Below are 17,880 nucleotides of genomic sequence, written 5' to 3' on the forward strand. Positions count from 1 at the left end.
ATGTCATCAATCTAAAATTGTCACTCAGAGACAGAGGATAGACACTTCTGTATGTAAAGTGTTATTGAAGTTAAAAAGGCCCTGCCACAGGAAATGTTTGAAGCAAAGGCTAGTATATCCATTAAGGGAAAAGCTAGTATATCCATTAAGGTGAAATGTTGAAGTTGACAAAGAAACAGCATAATGGGAGGAATACAGAGCTGTGAGTTTAGATTTTGATTGCTTTGGTAAAGAACTGATATTGATGCAATTGGTCAAATAATCTCCTTCTAGAGTTATAATTTCCGTAGTTTTATAGTTCCCAAGGAAAATGAGAATACGATTGATGGATGAATTTGAACATGAGGTCAATCAGAGTTTCCTTGTTTGATGAGTGAACATAGATTGAACTACAGTAAATCAGAGTTTAATTGCTTTTTCAGGCTGCATTCAGAAACCAGAATGACTTGGCTGGTTTACCTTCTGCAGCATAATTCGAAAGTATAACTGTTGGAGGTTTATTCACATTATAGATATGGACATTTCCTTTTGTGGCTTTCTTATGGTGCATCTATTTGAACATGTGCAGTTTATCAATATTATGTTTAATTTCAAATCAGTTTATGCAATTGCATTACCAGCCTAAATTCCTCTTTCAGCTCACAGCTGCATCCTCCCTCTCTACTGAGATCCTGACTTTTGGTCATGTCAGCAAATTCATCAAGCTTACACTTACACCAGGTGTTTCCTCTGGGTTTCTGTCGATGTGGCGCAGTAACTGAGCACATTGGTGGTAGATGGGCAGAAACACTATTTGCAAATCCATCCATTACGAGCAGCACAGTGGCGCAGCTGGTAGAGTTGCTGCCTCACAGCGCCAGAGACCCAGATTCGATCCTGATCTCAGGTGCTGTCTGTATGCACTTTGTACATTCTTCCTGTGCACGCAGGTTCCTCCGGGTGTTCCCGTTTCCTTCCACAGGCCAAAGATGTGCAGATATGTAGGTTAGTTGGCCTCCGTAAACTACCCCAAATGTGTAAAAAGTGGGATAACAGGGAACTAGTGTGAACAGGTGAATAGTATGATGGTCGGCATGGATTCAGTGGAGATTCTGGAACTTGCTATATTTAATGTATTATATTGTTGTTATAATATTGATAACATATCTTGGGTTTTGATTGCTGATGTAAATAAGTAGGCATTGTGTTAGATGTCCTCGAAGATTTTGTTGAGGCTTGGCACAATTAATTTCTAAACATTTACAACTGCAGGCTGGTGGGACTAGTGTAGATGGGACATGTTTGTCGGTGTGGGCAAGTTGGACTGAAAGGCCTGTTTCACACTCACAATGAGTCTAAGAATTTGAAGTTTAGTTTTGTTCAGCACACTCCAGCAGTGCTTTAAATGATGGTGAATCAAGTAATTCCTATTTAGCTAATTCATGTTTCCTGTGTTGTGAGGCACTCTGTTCCTTTAGACTCCTGTAATATTTTTAGATCTTTTAATTATTCAAAATAAGTACAGAGAAATCTGGGCAACCGTCCTTGCATATTCCACGAGAACATTTGATGCTGAGTTTTTGAGCACATGGAGCAGATTGGTGCCAAGGTGCATTGTCCAGCAAATCTTCACAATGAACTTGTTTGCTTTTTTCCTAACATTGGACTTGGCTCTTGAGTGATGAACAGCCCTTTATTCCACCAGTAGCTTTAACTATATTCCCATGGAGTCTTAGCATCTCCCCCAATATATCCAATACATTGTGTTCCACAGAATCAAAGGCCATAGCCAAGTTGCTGAATGGGCCCATGAGATTACATCTATGTCATTTCTATTCTTCATCATTTTCTGGATAATAAAAATATTTTCATTACAATTGGATACAGCAGATATAAAACCTTTCCCTTAAGTATGAGAACCAATATGCATTCACAACTTTTAGCAATAATTTTGTAAACATCCACAGTGAAATTGAAGCAAAAGTGATTAATCTCTAGTTATTAATATTAATTACTATGTTACAGTCTTTCCCTTCTGTTTTCCTTTTACTATATTAGGGATGTAACCAATGTAAGCCACCAAAGAGTCATAAATCCAGCCAATTATAGGAAGTATGATTGAAGCTTCCTCTAAATAAAGGTAATCATTCTCCTATCCACACACAAACATTTCTGATGAATCACTTCCCAAACCACAAAAAAAAAACATATCTATATGATTCTTGCACAAAAAGATACCTCCTAAACACATTATTATTATTATCTTCAGGAAGGTACAAGAGCCTGAAAACTGTTCCCACCAGGTTCAAAAGTAGTTTCTTCTACATCAACCACTAGGTTCTTGAACACTACACAACATTAACCTTAGCAATATGAACAAAGACTGTGTCTATGGTTGCTTTATGGTCTTTGGTTTTTGCACTATTATGGCTACCTAATATTATGATTATTAATCCATTATTTTTTTATTGATATGTTTTATCTGTGTGTATCTCATTTGTGGTCATGTTGAGATGCAGCATGTAAGAATTATATTGTTCTGTTGTCAGTACATCTGACCATTAAACACACTAGACTCTTAAAGTTGAAAACAGTGCAGAAGGGATTCACCAGGACTTGCGGGCTTAGCTTGCAGGGAGAGGTTAAATAGGCTTGGCTTTTTTTCTTTGGAAAGAGAAATGAGGGCTAACCTTATTGAGGTATATAAGATCATGAGTGGCATGGATAAAGCAAGTGCTCATAATATTTATATTTATCTGAGTGCAGAGGATTCTAAAACTAGAGGGCATAGACTTAGTTTGAGAGGAGAGAGATTAGAGAGGGACCTTCAGGGGTAACGTTTTCACAGAAAATAGTGCTTATCTGGAATTAAATGCTGGGTGAAACTATAGAAACGGAAATGTTTATGATTTTTAAATGACATTTGGACAGATATGGAGATAGGAAGGGTTTACAAAGCCAATATCAGGCAAATGGAACTAGCCCAATATACCAGCTTGGTCTGCATAAACAAGGTGGGCTGAAGTGTGTTTCCGTGTTGTACTCTATGTCTCTATGACTAATCCCATATGCTAAAGCCTTATAGAATCCTATTTACTGATTAAAGCTCCACCTTCAACACCATAATCTCAACCAAACACACCTCCAAGACCTAGAAATCAGCAATTGCCTCTGCCATTGGATCCTTGACCTCCTGACCAGTGGATCCCAATCAGTGAGGATAAGCAACACAATATCTTCCACAATAATTCTCTGATCCAATGTCCTGCAAGGATGCATCTTCAGCCCGTATACACTTATGACTATGAGGCCAAATTCTCTTCTAACTCCATTTACAAATTTGACAATGACACCATGGTAGTGGGCCAGATCTCAAACAATGATGAGTATAGGAAAGAAATAGAAAGGTTGGTAACATAATGTCAGGGCAACAACCTCTCCCTCAATGTCAACCAGATGAAGGAGCTAGTCATTGACTTGAGGAAACAAAGTGGAGCACATGTCCCTATCAGATCAATGGTGGCAAAGTGGAGATGGTCGAGAGCTTCAAGATCCAAAACATAAATATTATTAACAATTCTTCTTTGAGCAACCATGAAAACTAGAGCCAAGATAGTACACCAATGCCTCTACTTCCTCAGAAGACTATGGAAGTTCAACATGCCCCCAATGATTCCCACCAACTTCTGCAGATACAGCAGTGAAAGGAACATATTTGAATGCATTACAGCTCTGTTTGACACACTTCTGCCCAAGACCGCACAAAATTGCAGAGGTTTTTGGATGTAGTCCAGACCATCACACACAACATCTTTCCCACCATTGACTCCTTCTACATTTCATACTGCCTCAGGAAAGCAACCAACATAATCCAGGACCCTTTTCACCCTGGTCATTCTCTCTTCTCCTGTTTCCTGTTCAGCCAAAGATACAAAAGCTTGAAAGCGCATCCCACCAAACTTAGGAGAAGCTTCTTTCTCACTGCTGTCAGACTAATAAACAGTATTCCCACAATCTAGGGTGTAGTCCCAAACTTTCAATTTTCCTCATTGCAGATGTTGGACTTTTTCTCTGTAACTAATACCAGAGTGCAGAATCATGTGTTGCAGTTGTAATGTTGGAACACCATATTCTGCACTCTGGTATTTTTCTCTTTACACTACCTGCTGTACTTGCATATGGCTGTTGGCATTCAAGTATGGTATGATCTGACTGGGTAGCATTCAAACAAAGCTTTTTGGTGTATCTTGGTACACATGGCAACAATAAACAGATACCAAAACTAATAATCCTTAATTCCTAAACAAAAATTAGGTTATGTTTCATCAGGTTACATTATGTTGTTGGGTTAGTTTGAGGTTCGCTTATTCTTTCCAAAACTATGAAATCCATTATTAATTGGGACTGCTAAACGAACCATATCATAATTGCTATGTAATAATTGCTCCCTATGTGCATAATTTAAATCCACAGATCTCCATGGAACTGATTTTCAACAGTGGAATACAAATATCTTAATTCCCTTTCATATTAATATTTTTAGTTATTGTTTTAATACCACTCCAAGGACATTGGCTGAGGTACAGTCTTATGTTGATGCATAATCTCTACCATCTTGGAGTTCTTTCTGATGTGCTTTAGCTTTTCAATAGGTTTCACTTTGCAATGTTCCTGGGGAAACAAAGGTAGACAGCCGAGGAGAGTGACATGGGTTCGCAGGTTGACCCACATCCAAGAGAAGGCGACAGCTGGAGGCTCTGCAGCAGCCTGGGGTTTTCCTGGAATGGGTACCATTCATAATACCTAGAGTGTGGACTGGACTGAAAATGGCGCCATAACAAGGCACATCTTGCATGAGGGATCAGTAGACTATTTCTGTACACATGTTAATGAAAGATATGCTTGGGTATGGCAATACTCTACTGGACTTTTTGTAAGAAATTAATTTCCCTGTGTGTTTGCACTCCGCACAAGTGACAATAAAAGCACAACCATTGAGCGATGTACGAAGGAATGAAATGAAAGATCTTAAAGCTTTAATTTTGAAGGCTTGGTTGATGTTGACAAATCCAATAATTCTCATTCGCTGATTAATGTATCAATGGTCAGTTTTACACAGATTCACTCAGCTAATCCTATTCAAACTTTCTTGAATAGAATTGCTCACCACATTAGACTAGGCCACATAGCAATAGACAATGCAGCAATCAAAAAAAATTGTTTTAGCTTGTTTTTATTTCAGATTAAAAGCATGATCCTATCCCTCCCCTCAACGCATGTTGTAATAGGGTTCCTTGCCCTCATTCTAATCCTATTATTTAGAGTGCAATGTGTTGTTGGAGAGATGTTTCATGCATTTGTCATTCTCATTGACCAATCTTTCCAATGCCAGCATCTCTGACATATCTCCACACTTCAACAGGATATACTTGAATGAATATTACTTTCCCATGTTGCTTCTTATACATGTGACCTCTAGAATACAGATTTACTTAAATTCTTTCAGCAAGTGGTAAAGGAAGATGATTGTGATCGACACCCATTTTCCAAACATTTTTGTAATGTTATTGCTGAAACAAATATCACTTTTGAACTGCAAAAACTCTTGCTGCTTTTTCAGATAATTTTCTGGACGAGATTATTTCTCATGTTTAATATTATTTTAAGATGGCATGATTAAAATTTATTTTGTTTTTGTATAAAAGTATAAGATCACAGCCCAAGCTGATCTTTGATGAGCTCAGCTAGAATACACTCTGGGTACAAATCACACATGATTTAACTAGTAAAACAGGTTCCGCACGGATTTGTTCATTGCATACATATCATCCAAAAAATATGATTTATAATCTTCCAGTTGTCAATTGTACGACACAGAGGGATAAAAATACGTTCAATTTTTTGGTTTCTATCCTCAGAATTTTTTTTTAAATACTTTCATTTCATCATGTTTCTAAAATTGCACTTGAGCTATCCCTCTGGCTGTTTTTATTGGACAGAACACCTGATCTCCCTGTGGATCCTTGCATTATTGAGTTATTAGACATCGTGCTGGTGACTGCCAAGAAAAATACACTCCTAAATTTCTGATACACCCACTTGTTCATGGTGATTCAAAATATTGATGGATATCAGACTTCGGGAGAGATTGACACATTCTGTTATGTAAGAAGTTACATTGTTTCAGAAAGTCTGATCATTCTTAAACATTCAAAAGGAGAAGGGGAACTAACTGATCAGCGTGGGAGACTTTGTATCTTTTTCAGCCTCATCAGGAGTTGCTTTATTCCATTTACAAACCCGTTCACTTTTGAGTTTGCTTGTTGCATTGTCTACTGCTATTGTTGGATGTGAGTCAGATTTTCTCTTTCTCAAGTATTTGTCTTCCCATTGGAATGAGCATGATTCCTGCAGATAAGTGTTTACTTAGTGAATCATTTCATAAAAAGCCATTTGCAAACTTAAAATATTCTGGTTATGCTGCTTAACTTTCCCCATTCCCAACAAACTAACATAAATAAAGGGCCAGTATAAGATGGATTGGGATAGTGCCTTCAAGGTTGGCTGCAGGAGGCTCCCCCGGCACACTGAGGCGCTTGGGTGAGGAGAAGGATGTCGGTTCATGGGCCGAGCCGGTCGAGGGTAATGGAAGAGACCCTGCAGTAGCCTGGGGCTTACCTGGATCGGGAGCCGCTTCAGTACCGGGCTTTGGACTCTTTGCAAATGGCGCCAAAATATGGCAACTGGTGCTTGTGTGATCGATGCAAGACAAATTTCACTGTGCATTGCACCTGTGACAATAAAGCACCATTGAACAATTGAACCTTTGAGATGACGACTAAAAAAACGCCTCACCGAGACATGGATACAACATGTAAACAAGCTCTGCGGCCCAACTCGTCCATGTCAACTAAATTATCAAGCCCAGCTACTCCCACTTGCCTGCACCTGGCACACATCCCTCCAAGTCTTTACTGTCCATGTACCTGACCAAATGTCTTTTAAATGTTGTAATTGTAGCTACCTCTACCACTTCCTCTAGTAGCTGATTTTATAAACACACCACCTTCTTTGTGAAGAAATTGCTCCTCAAGTACCATTTAAATCTATTCTACCTCGTCAAAAACCGATACCTTCTAGATTTAGAATCCACTCTCCTGGAAAAAAAACTGTGGCTGTCACATTATCTACATCCCTCATGAGTTTATCAACTTCTCTACGGTCACCACTCAGGCTCCTACACTCCACGGAAAACAAGACGCAGCATTTATAGCCTTTCCTTATAACTCAAACCTTCCAGTCCTGGCAACACCCTTGTAGTTTTTTTTAATTGACAATCAGCTACTTTTAGCACATAAAAAGAACAGAGAGAGAGGGCAAATTGAGAGCTTGGATGAGCAGTTGGATGATATGGAACATAGGACAATACAGTACAACACAGGAACAGGCCCTTTGGCCCTCAATGTCCGCACCACACATGCTGCCAAGTTAAACTTAGCACCTCTGTCTGCACATCCATATCCCTCCATTCCCTGCATATCATGTGCATATCCAAAAACTTCTTAAATGCCACTAATTATTCTGGCTCCAATACCACTCCTGGCAATGCAGTCCAAGCACCCGCCACGTAAAAAAACTTGCCTTGCATATCTTCTTTAAATTTTTCCTGTCAGGTCTTCCCCCCAGCCTTCGATGGTTTGGCGAAAATAATCCAAAATTGCACATTCTCATTATCTCTATGACATTCTCTCATTATCATCAATAGCTATATATTCACCATTCTGGGATATATAACATTGGAGGGAGTTCAGATCTCTGACATTGTGATCCAGCAGCTCTACTAGCTGTGCTACTGTGCCAACACCTTTTGTTATTGTCGTCGACTGCACAGCATCCAGCGGTAATCTAACCTCCCAGTCCCATTGTCCTCTGATCTGATCTTTGCTCTGATGATATTCCTGTTCACCCATTATACTGCTGTTCAGCCACCCAAGCGAGCAATCCAGAGAGGAGTCCAAGGCTGAGCCTTACTGCAGTATATCTTCAGTACTGGTGTGAGTCTCATTGTTGCTCTAATTATTGAAATTCTAGTCCTGTTCTAATGTTGAATTGTCAGGACTGTACGATTGCGACAACATTTACTAAGTGAATGAACGTAGCTTCATTTTAGTGGGCAGAGCAGTGGCACAACTGGTACACCTGCTGCCTCACAGTTCCAGTGAACTGACCTTGCATGTTGTCTCTGTGTGTTTTACATGTTCTACCTCTGACTGTGGGGGTTTCCTCTGGGTGCTCTGGTGTCCTCCCACATCCCAAAGGTATGCTGATTGGTAAGTTAATTTGCCACTATAAATTTCCCCCAGTACATAGATGAGTGATAGAATCTGGGGAAAGTTGACAAGAATTTAGGGAGCGTCAAAAAATGGGATCGATGGGGATGAATGTAAATGGATTGATGGGTCAGTGCGGATGCAATGGGCCAAGGCCCCCATTTCCATATCTCTATGACTCCGTCTCATAACTTACCTTTAAAAAGCTAATGCAATTCCCTTTTTCCCTTAGCTTGTTTTGTTTTACCTTGTGCCTGCTTACTTTCCTTTGTGTTAGTTTCATCTCTCCCTCATTTCTGAGGCGCAGGCAGACCTGAGCAAATTGCAGGCAGCTCAGGACAGGAAGTCCCACTAATAGGAAAAATATTGATTTGTGGAAGGAGGATATGCAGACTATTAACAGACTGCAGGTTCAACCACTGATGAATAACTATTCCTGCAGTTCTGAGATCACATCAGACAAGGAACTAAGCTTTGACTTGGCTCCTTGACTTTCTGTGTCGGAGAGATAAGCAGAGATAAGTAAAGCCTCCAGCAATGAATTTGAGGTCATTTGCAGGAGATTTGAACATGAGTTCAAATCCCACCAAGGTAGCTGAGGAATTTAAAATTCAGTTAATTAAACAAATATGGAATAAAATATTATTACCAGTAAAGGTGGCCATGAAACTACCAGACTGTGGTAAAGTCAAATTTGGTTCACTAATGTCTTACCATTGAGGAAATTTGGCATATTGTATGGTAAGATGTATGTGTGATTTTTAGCTGTCCTCTTAAATGGCCCAGAAAGTTATTCTATAATCAGTACACCTCAAAACAAATGAAGTTAATGGAACAATTAGCACCAATTGAGATATCAGGCTGTCTGACAATGGGCCTTGAGCCGAAACATCACCATTCCCTCTTTCCAGAGATGCTGCCTGGCCTGCTGAGTTACTCCAGCATGTTGTGCCTATCTAACAAATACATTCATTTCAAGAAGACTGATGGGCCTGTCCCACTTAGGCGATTTTCAGGTGACTGGAACGGCAACTGGAACAGCAACTGGACGGCAACTGTCACACACACACACATACAAACATCGCTTCCTGCGCCAGCCAGTTATGCAGTCGGGGGACAGGGCAAGCGGGGGGAGCATTGTCTGAGTGAAATTCACATGATGCAAAGCCAATGTGATACAGACACATACCACGATGAACAGGATGGTTGGCGCAGTAATTCAGATGGTGAAAGCACAGTGTACGGGAAGGGTCATGTAAGTTCTTTAAAAGAAGGGAGGGATGGAGGGGAGGGGGGAGAAGAGGGAGACGGGGTGGGGAGAAGGAGTGGAGACAAATTTGAAGAAGCCAGAGATACACGGCTGTGAAGCTCGGCGAACATTAACATTACCGGTTGGTTATCCTTGGTTCTGAAAACTACCGTTTACGTTCTTTTTCCCAACGAGCCAATGAAATTCACCAGTCAGCACCAGCCACATCCTATGGTACCCTACGACCCACTACCATTGCACGAGAATTCTCGCTACTCTCCATGGCGCCAAAATTCTGGTCACCGCTAATTTTTCAACATGTTGAAAAATGAGTGGCGACCAGAATGAAGCCGCGACTAGTTACGAGAATGCGGGCGACACCCTGCAGGCGACACCCCGGCAACCGCCGACCTTGTGGCGACCTCATAGTCTTCAGTAGTCACCTAAAAAGGTTGCGTAAGTGGGACAGGCCCATGATGGATAAAAGTAGGGAGGTCTTACTGCAAGTGATAAAAAGTATTTGTAAGATCACAGCATGGTGTCATGTACAGTTTTGATCCATTTAAGGAAAGATATAATAACTGTGGAGGGAGTTTGGAGAAGGTTTTCCAGAATAATCCTAGGTCTGGACAGATTGCCATGTGAGGAAAGATTGAACAGGTTGGTTCTGCACTCATTGGAATTTAGATGAATGGGAAGTGATTTTATTAAAACATGTAAGATTCCAATTGGGTAGATATATGGTTAACAAAGCAAGGTTTGTGTGCCCCGAATGCAGGAGAACTAAGAAGGGAAGAGACTGAGCTTTTTTTGCTTTCCATCACAGTGAGGAATGTGGGGGAGTCGCTGTGGAGGATGTTCATGTTAAAAAATTATTTGGTTGTCTTGTTGCTCGGTATTGGTAAGACTGTATGGCAAATCAAATTCCTCATATGTTGTAAAACATACTTGGCTAATGAAGTACTATTATGATTATGATTATGAAATGGTCAGAGATAGTTTTCTCCCATGCTAGAGAGTCAGACCAGAGGACATGGTCTTCCCCTTTCACTCAAAGGTTTGTGATTCTTTGGAATTCTTTGCTCCAGGAAGGAATGAATGTATGTTGAATCCATGAATATATTTGAAGCTAAGATAAATAGATTTTTATTTGGTGAGCGAATGAAAGGTTCCAGGGAAAGGGCAGGAAAATGAACTTCAAGGTAGTTTGATTAGCCATGATCTTATTGAATGGCAGAGTGGGTTTGCTGCCAGTTCCACTGAGTTACTCCAGCATTTTAGGTCTATCTATCAAAGACAAATCCAGGCCAGTTGATCTTACAGAGCCCTCCTTGGAATTTTTTGGAGAAGTGCCAGATCTGTCCCACAGATTGAACATTGAAGAAACCGGTGTAAATTCACTCACAGAGTAATAACTTTAAGCTAAACACACGCAACTCTTCAATTTTCATTCCCATGTACGTCCTGTTGCACCTACTGTGCTATCCACAAAAGATGCACTGTGATACATAACCAGTAATGTGTGGATCTCCGAGTCCCCTGTATTGACTCCACACCTCATTAAATCCCATGGTATCAGTCAAAACATCAACAGGATACCTCCTACCAGATATACTCTACTTTCCATTGAGGCAATATGAGTAAAAATAAGAAAGATACAAGCATTGATTGGTCGAGTAAATGCACTGAGCTTTTACCCAGACTAGGAGAATCATGAACCAGAGGACAAAGGTTTAAGGTGGGGGGAGGGAAGATTTAATAGGAACCCGAGGAGTGGTAGGTAAATGCAACAAGCTGCCAGAGGAGTTAGTTGAGGCAGGTACTATCACAAAATTAAAAAAATATTTGGAAAAGTACATGGATAGTATAGGTTTAGAGGGATATGGGCCAACAGAGGCAAGTGTGACTAGTGTAGATGGGGCATGTTGGTTGGCGTGGGCAGGTTTGGCCGACATTTTCCTTTGTACAAATATGGCTCCAAACACTGAAGTATTTTCCTTTTGATTCCCATTGACATTATTTTTACCTAGGCACCAAGAATCCAGCTTCAATCAAACACTGCCCTGACGTCAAGGATGGTTTCTCTTTGAGCTCTCTTTGGAAGAAGAGGCTTTAGTTCTCAAAGTTCCATGTTTGGACTAAGGCTGCAATGAAGTCTGGTATTTTGACATCCAAAATTGGGGCACCGTTGAGTAGGTTATTGCTGAATAAATGCCACTTGATACCATTGTTGATGACAGCGTCCATCGATTTGGTGATGGAGTGGAGACTGATTGATCAATTTGATGATGGAGTGTAGACTGATTGGTCAATAATCAGCCCGATTGGATTTACCCTACATTTTGTGAAATTTTGCAAATGTTCAACTGAGGAGGTGCCATATGTAACTATACTGCAAATGTCTTCAGTACTACAGCCAGGATGGTGCATGTTCATATCTATCACCATTGCTGTATTCAACAATCTAAGTGTTGATGTCAGGTGGAATGTTGAATTGGCTGGAAACTGGAAGCCGGTGGGCTCTCAATAGAAATCTGAGATCATGTATTTGGCACCTGTGGCATTGAATGCTTCAGCTTTTTCTTTATCACTCACATATACCAGGGATAAGGATGTGAATGTGCTTGGAGATTTCTCCTCTTTGTAGCCACATTGCAGCTTCTCTTGGCTGGCATCTTAACATTTGTACAGATGCATAGTGCCACTCCTGGCATGTCTAATGCATTCCAACTTCACAGAAACCAGTCTTGTGTGTGTGTGTGTGTATGTGTGTGTGTGTGTGGGCGTGCGTGTGTGTGTGCGTGTGTGTGCGTGTGTGTGTGTGTGTGCGTGTCAAACTCCGCACAAACTGCTCGGCTACCCTGCAACCTAACTCTCCCTCTGCCAACTCCGACTCAGCCGCCCCTCGGCCTGTCCCCATCCTGTCCGCCTGCCTGCTGCTGCTGCCGCTCAGCCCCAATCCGCCCGCTCGCTGCTGCCTCTCGGCCGGTCCCCGCCCTGCCCACCTGCCTACCCATGAAGGGGGGGAGATGGAGTCAGTGTTCATCACGGCGGGCACCATGAGTTTTGATGAACTGGTGGAGAAGATCTCCTCCAAGAAGGCCGTGTGTGAGTTAACACAACAGCAGTGATGTAGGAGACGGAACCGGGGGGACAGGTAGACGGGACCGTCTTTGCCGCAGAGGGCGGGTGGGGAGAGGGTTGAGTGATGAGGGAGAGAGAGACGGGACCAGGGCCTACACTGAGCCTCCACTAGGCCTCTACTGAACCCCCTCCCCCCTCCGCAGCCAGCGCCGGTGGTGGGGGAGATGATAGACTAGTTACTGAGAGGAGGGGAGAGAGAGGAGTTTGTGAGTGAGGCGGGACAGGCCGCCGCTGGTGGGGCAGGAATGGGCATCGCCATCCTGGTTGTAGCATTGACTGACAGAAGAAGAGAGAACAATCTGCGTTGCGCTGACTGGAGGAATCTGCGCAGTGCGTTTTAAAAGATTTTTAAACCTCGATAACTTTTACAATACACCACCGATCGGAACAAAACTTGTTGCAATCGCAGCACAGGAGAATGATGAGTAACCTGGCGAAAAATCATAGCGTTATCGCGTACCGTTTTGCACAAATAGAAAAACCCCGCAATCCAGAAGAGCACGAGATCAGAGTTTTTGTTATGTATAGATAGATAGATGTATAGATAAATGGGAAACTGTTCAAACCATGGCAAGAACTCTCCAAGTTGTTGAGTTTGCAATGTGAAAGCAAAGCTTGTGTTTATGCATTTGAAACTCAACGTCAGGCATCAATGACATTCTATGAAATTGCACTATATATTTTGGCTTGTGCTATTATGGTCTGGTTTGCTAGTCTAACTGATAATTTATTGTATTATTGTTTATTATATATTTTTGTTTTGTTGTTATATTAATGTGCCTGTAAAGCTGCAGCAAGTAAGAATTTCATTGAAGATGAAAAGCTGGAGTAATTCACTGGGTCAGGCAGCATCTTAGTTTAGTTTAGAGATACAGCGCGGAAACAGGCCCTTTGTCCCACCGAGGCCACAACGACCAGCGATCCTCCCACATTAACACTATCCTATGCACACTAGGGACAATTTACACATATACCAAACCAATTAACTGACATACGTGTGTGCATTTGGAGCGTGGGAGAAAACTGATCTCGGAGAAAACCCACGTGGTCATGGGGAGAACGTCCAAACTATGTTCAGACAGTACCCATAGTCGAGACCCGGGTCTCCGGGTCAGCAAGTGCGGTAAGGCAGCAGCTCTACCGCTGTGCCACTGTACTGCCTTCTAGAGAAAAGGAATAGGTGATGTTCATGGTTTTGATCAAAATGCATATGACAATAAAATCTTCTTGACACTCTAAAGAGTGAGCATTCCAATCAAATTATCATTTGTTTCTGATCACTTATTCTATTCTCTGTTGATCCTAACTTCCTACGTCTGATTGAGGTTGGATTTCTGGCACTAGTGCAAATCCCAAAATTAAGAGTAGGCAAGGATGATCATAATAACTAAATCCCTATGGCTCAAAGCAAGAAGTCAAGCTGGAACAGCCACTGAGTAATTCAGAAAACGTAGAGAAGCTTTTGAGTAACTAACATCGCCTGGAGTAGTCACTGATTAACTATTTTTTACTGCATAGGTGGAATAGTGAAAATTTGTTTGTACCAGGAGCCTGAAGTCTATTAATTCCACGTGCTTCACAGAGATTGTTTGGAATTCAGAACTTTCCTTTAATATTTGAACTTTGACTTTTGGATTCATTTACCAGAATTATTACTATGACAGGTTGGTTTGCTACTATCAAGATGTCACAGGAGCTTTGATCATTTGATGGTGTAGTGCTTACAAAACTACCACTGCCAGACCACGTGTGAAATGAACATTGGCAGGGAATATGCAGAAATCTAGTATATATTCAGAACTAATTAAGTTCCAATAAAAATAAATTTCACGATCAGAAATCTGGAGTAAACAAAAATGCGAAAGATGAATGGAGCATTTGCACTTGAGAGTGAAAAATTAATTATTATTCCATCATATGGAGTCATCTGAAACAGTAACCATGGAAACAGGCCCTTCGGCCCACCGAGTCCGCGCCGACCAGCTATCTCAGCATATTAACACTATCCTACACGCACGAGTGACAATTTACAAATTTATCAAGACAATTTACCTACATCCCTTGTATGTAATACTTGGCCAATAAACTAACTAACTAACTAACTAACTAACTAACTAACTAACTAACTAACTAACTAACTAACTAACTAACTAACTAACTAACTAACTAACTAACTAACTAACTAACTAACTAACTAACTAACTTACTTACTTACTTACTTACTTACTTACTTACTTACTTACTTACTTACTTACTTACTTACCTACCTACCTACCTGTATTCTGGAGTGTGGGAGGAAACCGAAGATCTCGGAGAAACTGACATGGACAGAATGTACAAACTCTGTGCAGACAGCTCCTGTAGTCAGGATCGAACCTGGGTCTCTGGCATTGCAAGCACTGTAAGGCAGCAACTCTACCGCTGCGTCACTGTTTCTCCAGCAGTTTGTTCAATGTTAACAACAAAAAGCTGGCTTTTCCAGAGCATCACAGCCTTGCGAAGGAAACACAGATAATCACATTCTTACAGAGTAGCTTGTTACTCATATAAAAGGAAGGAAAATGGAAGAAATTCCTTTATTTTATCAAAATTAAGTTAGCATCCTTGCTCCACATAATGTTGCAATTGAGGAAACCCTTTGCTATTGTTAATGCAGCTGGTCTCACTCTTGCTTCAGCAGGTTTAGTTGCTCGTCATTATAAATTAATGTTCAAATTAGATAAAACATTCTTCTCTTAGCAGAATCCTTCGACGAGAAGACACAGTCTCATTGGCCAAGTTTTCTTTGAGGAAACTCTGTTGAAAGTCTTGTTTAAGTATTGAAGGAATATTATTTAAAAATAACATTGGAAAAATTTGATACAAATATAACAGGGATGATCAAGTTAATTCCTCTTTCAAATTATTTAGCAATCTTTAGATACAAGTTAGACCAGACAGAATAAATCCTACGTTTCCTGTCATTCCTTATGTGTTTTTTACTAAGAGCAACAGAATATCAGCAAAATCCTACTTCTCTTAGAGTTCATATACAAATGTGGCAAGTGGTATATTTCAAGTCAATCATGTTAATACAGTATAACAGGTTTCCTTCACATCTTTAGAAAAAGTCCATAGGTCAGAAATATTCCCAAAGCTAGCCAAGCAGGCCTGTCAAAACTTAGCTGGATGCATGTTGGGGAGCCTAGTTATTAAACAGTGCATTTTGATGAAGGCATATTGGCTACATAGGAGAAGCACTGAGAAAATGGTCCATTATCTGTTCATCGGTTTCTTTGGTACACTTCACTGTTGTGTTGCATGTGTAGGTTTGTAATTATTATTGGCCAGTGAAACATCTATCCACCTTCTTGAGTCTTTCATCAATATCAAAATTCCAGCTCATACCAAATGTACTTCCGCCCTGCCTGAGTGATGTCATTTAACCCCTGCAGTGTCCATCCCAACGTACCAATACAGCATTTCAATTCCCCACACCAGGAAGTGTAATGGTCTGAATGACATGGATAAACAAGTGCTTTTGTTAGGAACTAAGCTGTGGCTTCTTTTACAACAAAGCAGACACATGAGATTAAAAGCTCATCCACTATCCTCAACCATGGGCTGATGTGGAATATTCCACTGCTTGTGATTTTACACTCTTGGTTCCCTGGCTTGCTGATCTTCCTCACACTCCTCACCTCTATCAGTTCATCACCGGCTTTAATCTCCCCACCGTCGAAGGGATCTATCGTAGTCGCTGCCTCAAAAAAGGCAGCCAAAATCATCAAAGACCCATATCATCCTGGCCACACACTCATTTCACCATTTCCATCAGGAAGAAGGTACAGGAGCCTGAAAACTGTAACGTTCAGGTTCAGGAACAGCTTCTTCCCTACAGCCATCAGGCTATCAAACACAACAACGAATAAGCTCTGAACGGCAAAAGACTATTATTATTGCACTGTATTTGTTAGTTATTGAACTTTTTATTTTGTTTTCTCTTCCTCCGTTATGTACTATGTTTACATATTTGCATATTCTGTTGTGCTGCAGCAAGTAAGAATTTCATTGTCCTACCCAGGACATATGACAATAAACCACTCTTGACTCTTGACTTGGCTATTAAATTAGCAAACCAAACAGCATACCAATGTTAACATTACATTTTTGTGCCCAAAGACTTTTGCAGAGGCAATTCCAAATTTGCATGGTCACACCTTGAGAAGTAGACTTGAAAGCCTGCAAGAAATCTGAAATGATTAACAATGGTCTTATTAGAAATAAGTGAAACAATAAAAGAGCTGAAAAATGGGAAAACGCCAGGACCAGATGGTTTTAATAATGAATTCTATAAAGGTTTCCAGGAGTTAATGGTACCACGGTTAATTAAGTTTTATAAATATGCCTTTACCGAAAATAAATTACCAGAAACATTAGCCAAATCCACAATGACGTTAATACCTAAAAAAGATAAGGACTTAGAAGAACCGGGCTGATATAGAGCCATATCACTCCTAAATACAGATCAGAAAATTTTAGCAAGAACTTTAGCAAGAAGATTGAGTAAATATATTAATAAATTGATAAATCCGGACCAAACAGGGTTTATACCTAAAAGACAATCATCTAACAATTTGAGATGCCTTTTTAATATAATGTATTCATACAAAACGGAAAAGGAAGACTTGTCAGTTATATCTCTGGATGCAGAGAAAGCATTTGATCAGGTGGAATGGCAGTATTTATACAAAGTACTCCAAAAATTTAATATGGGAGAGAATTTTATCAGATGGGTTAAATTACTATATGATAAACCAATGGCAAGATTACTAACTAGTAATATATTATCTTTAAAATTTCAATTATCGAGGGGCAATAGGCAGGGCTGTGTTTTGTCACCCCTGCTATTTGCACTTATGATAGAGCCGCTTGCTGAAAAGATAAGAAGGCATCCGGATATTCAGGGATATAATACTAAGGATACTACTAATAAAATATCACTATATGCAGATGATATACTTTTATATATTACAAACTCCCAAATGAGCATCCCGAATCTATTAAATCTAATAGAGGAATTTGGCTCTTTCTCCGGTTATAGAATAAACTGGAATAAAAGTGAAATTATTTCATTAAAAACCCCAGAAAGCGAATCACCTATTAAAATTTCCATTTAAAATCGCAACGGAAGAATTT

Source organism: Leucoraja erinacea, chromosome 5 (assembly GCF_028641065.1).
Source record: "Leucoraja erinacea ecotype New England chromosome 5, Leri_hhj_1, whole genome shotgun sequence".
In the NCBI taxonomy this organism is placed as follows: Eukaryota; Metazoa; Chordata; class Chondrichthyes; order Rajiformes; family Rajidae; genus Leucoraja; species Leucoraja erinaceus.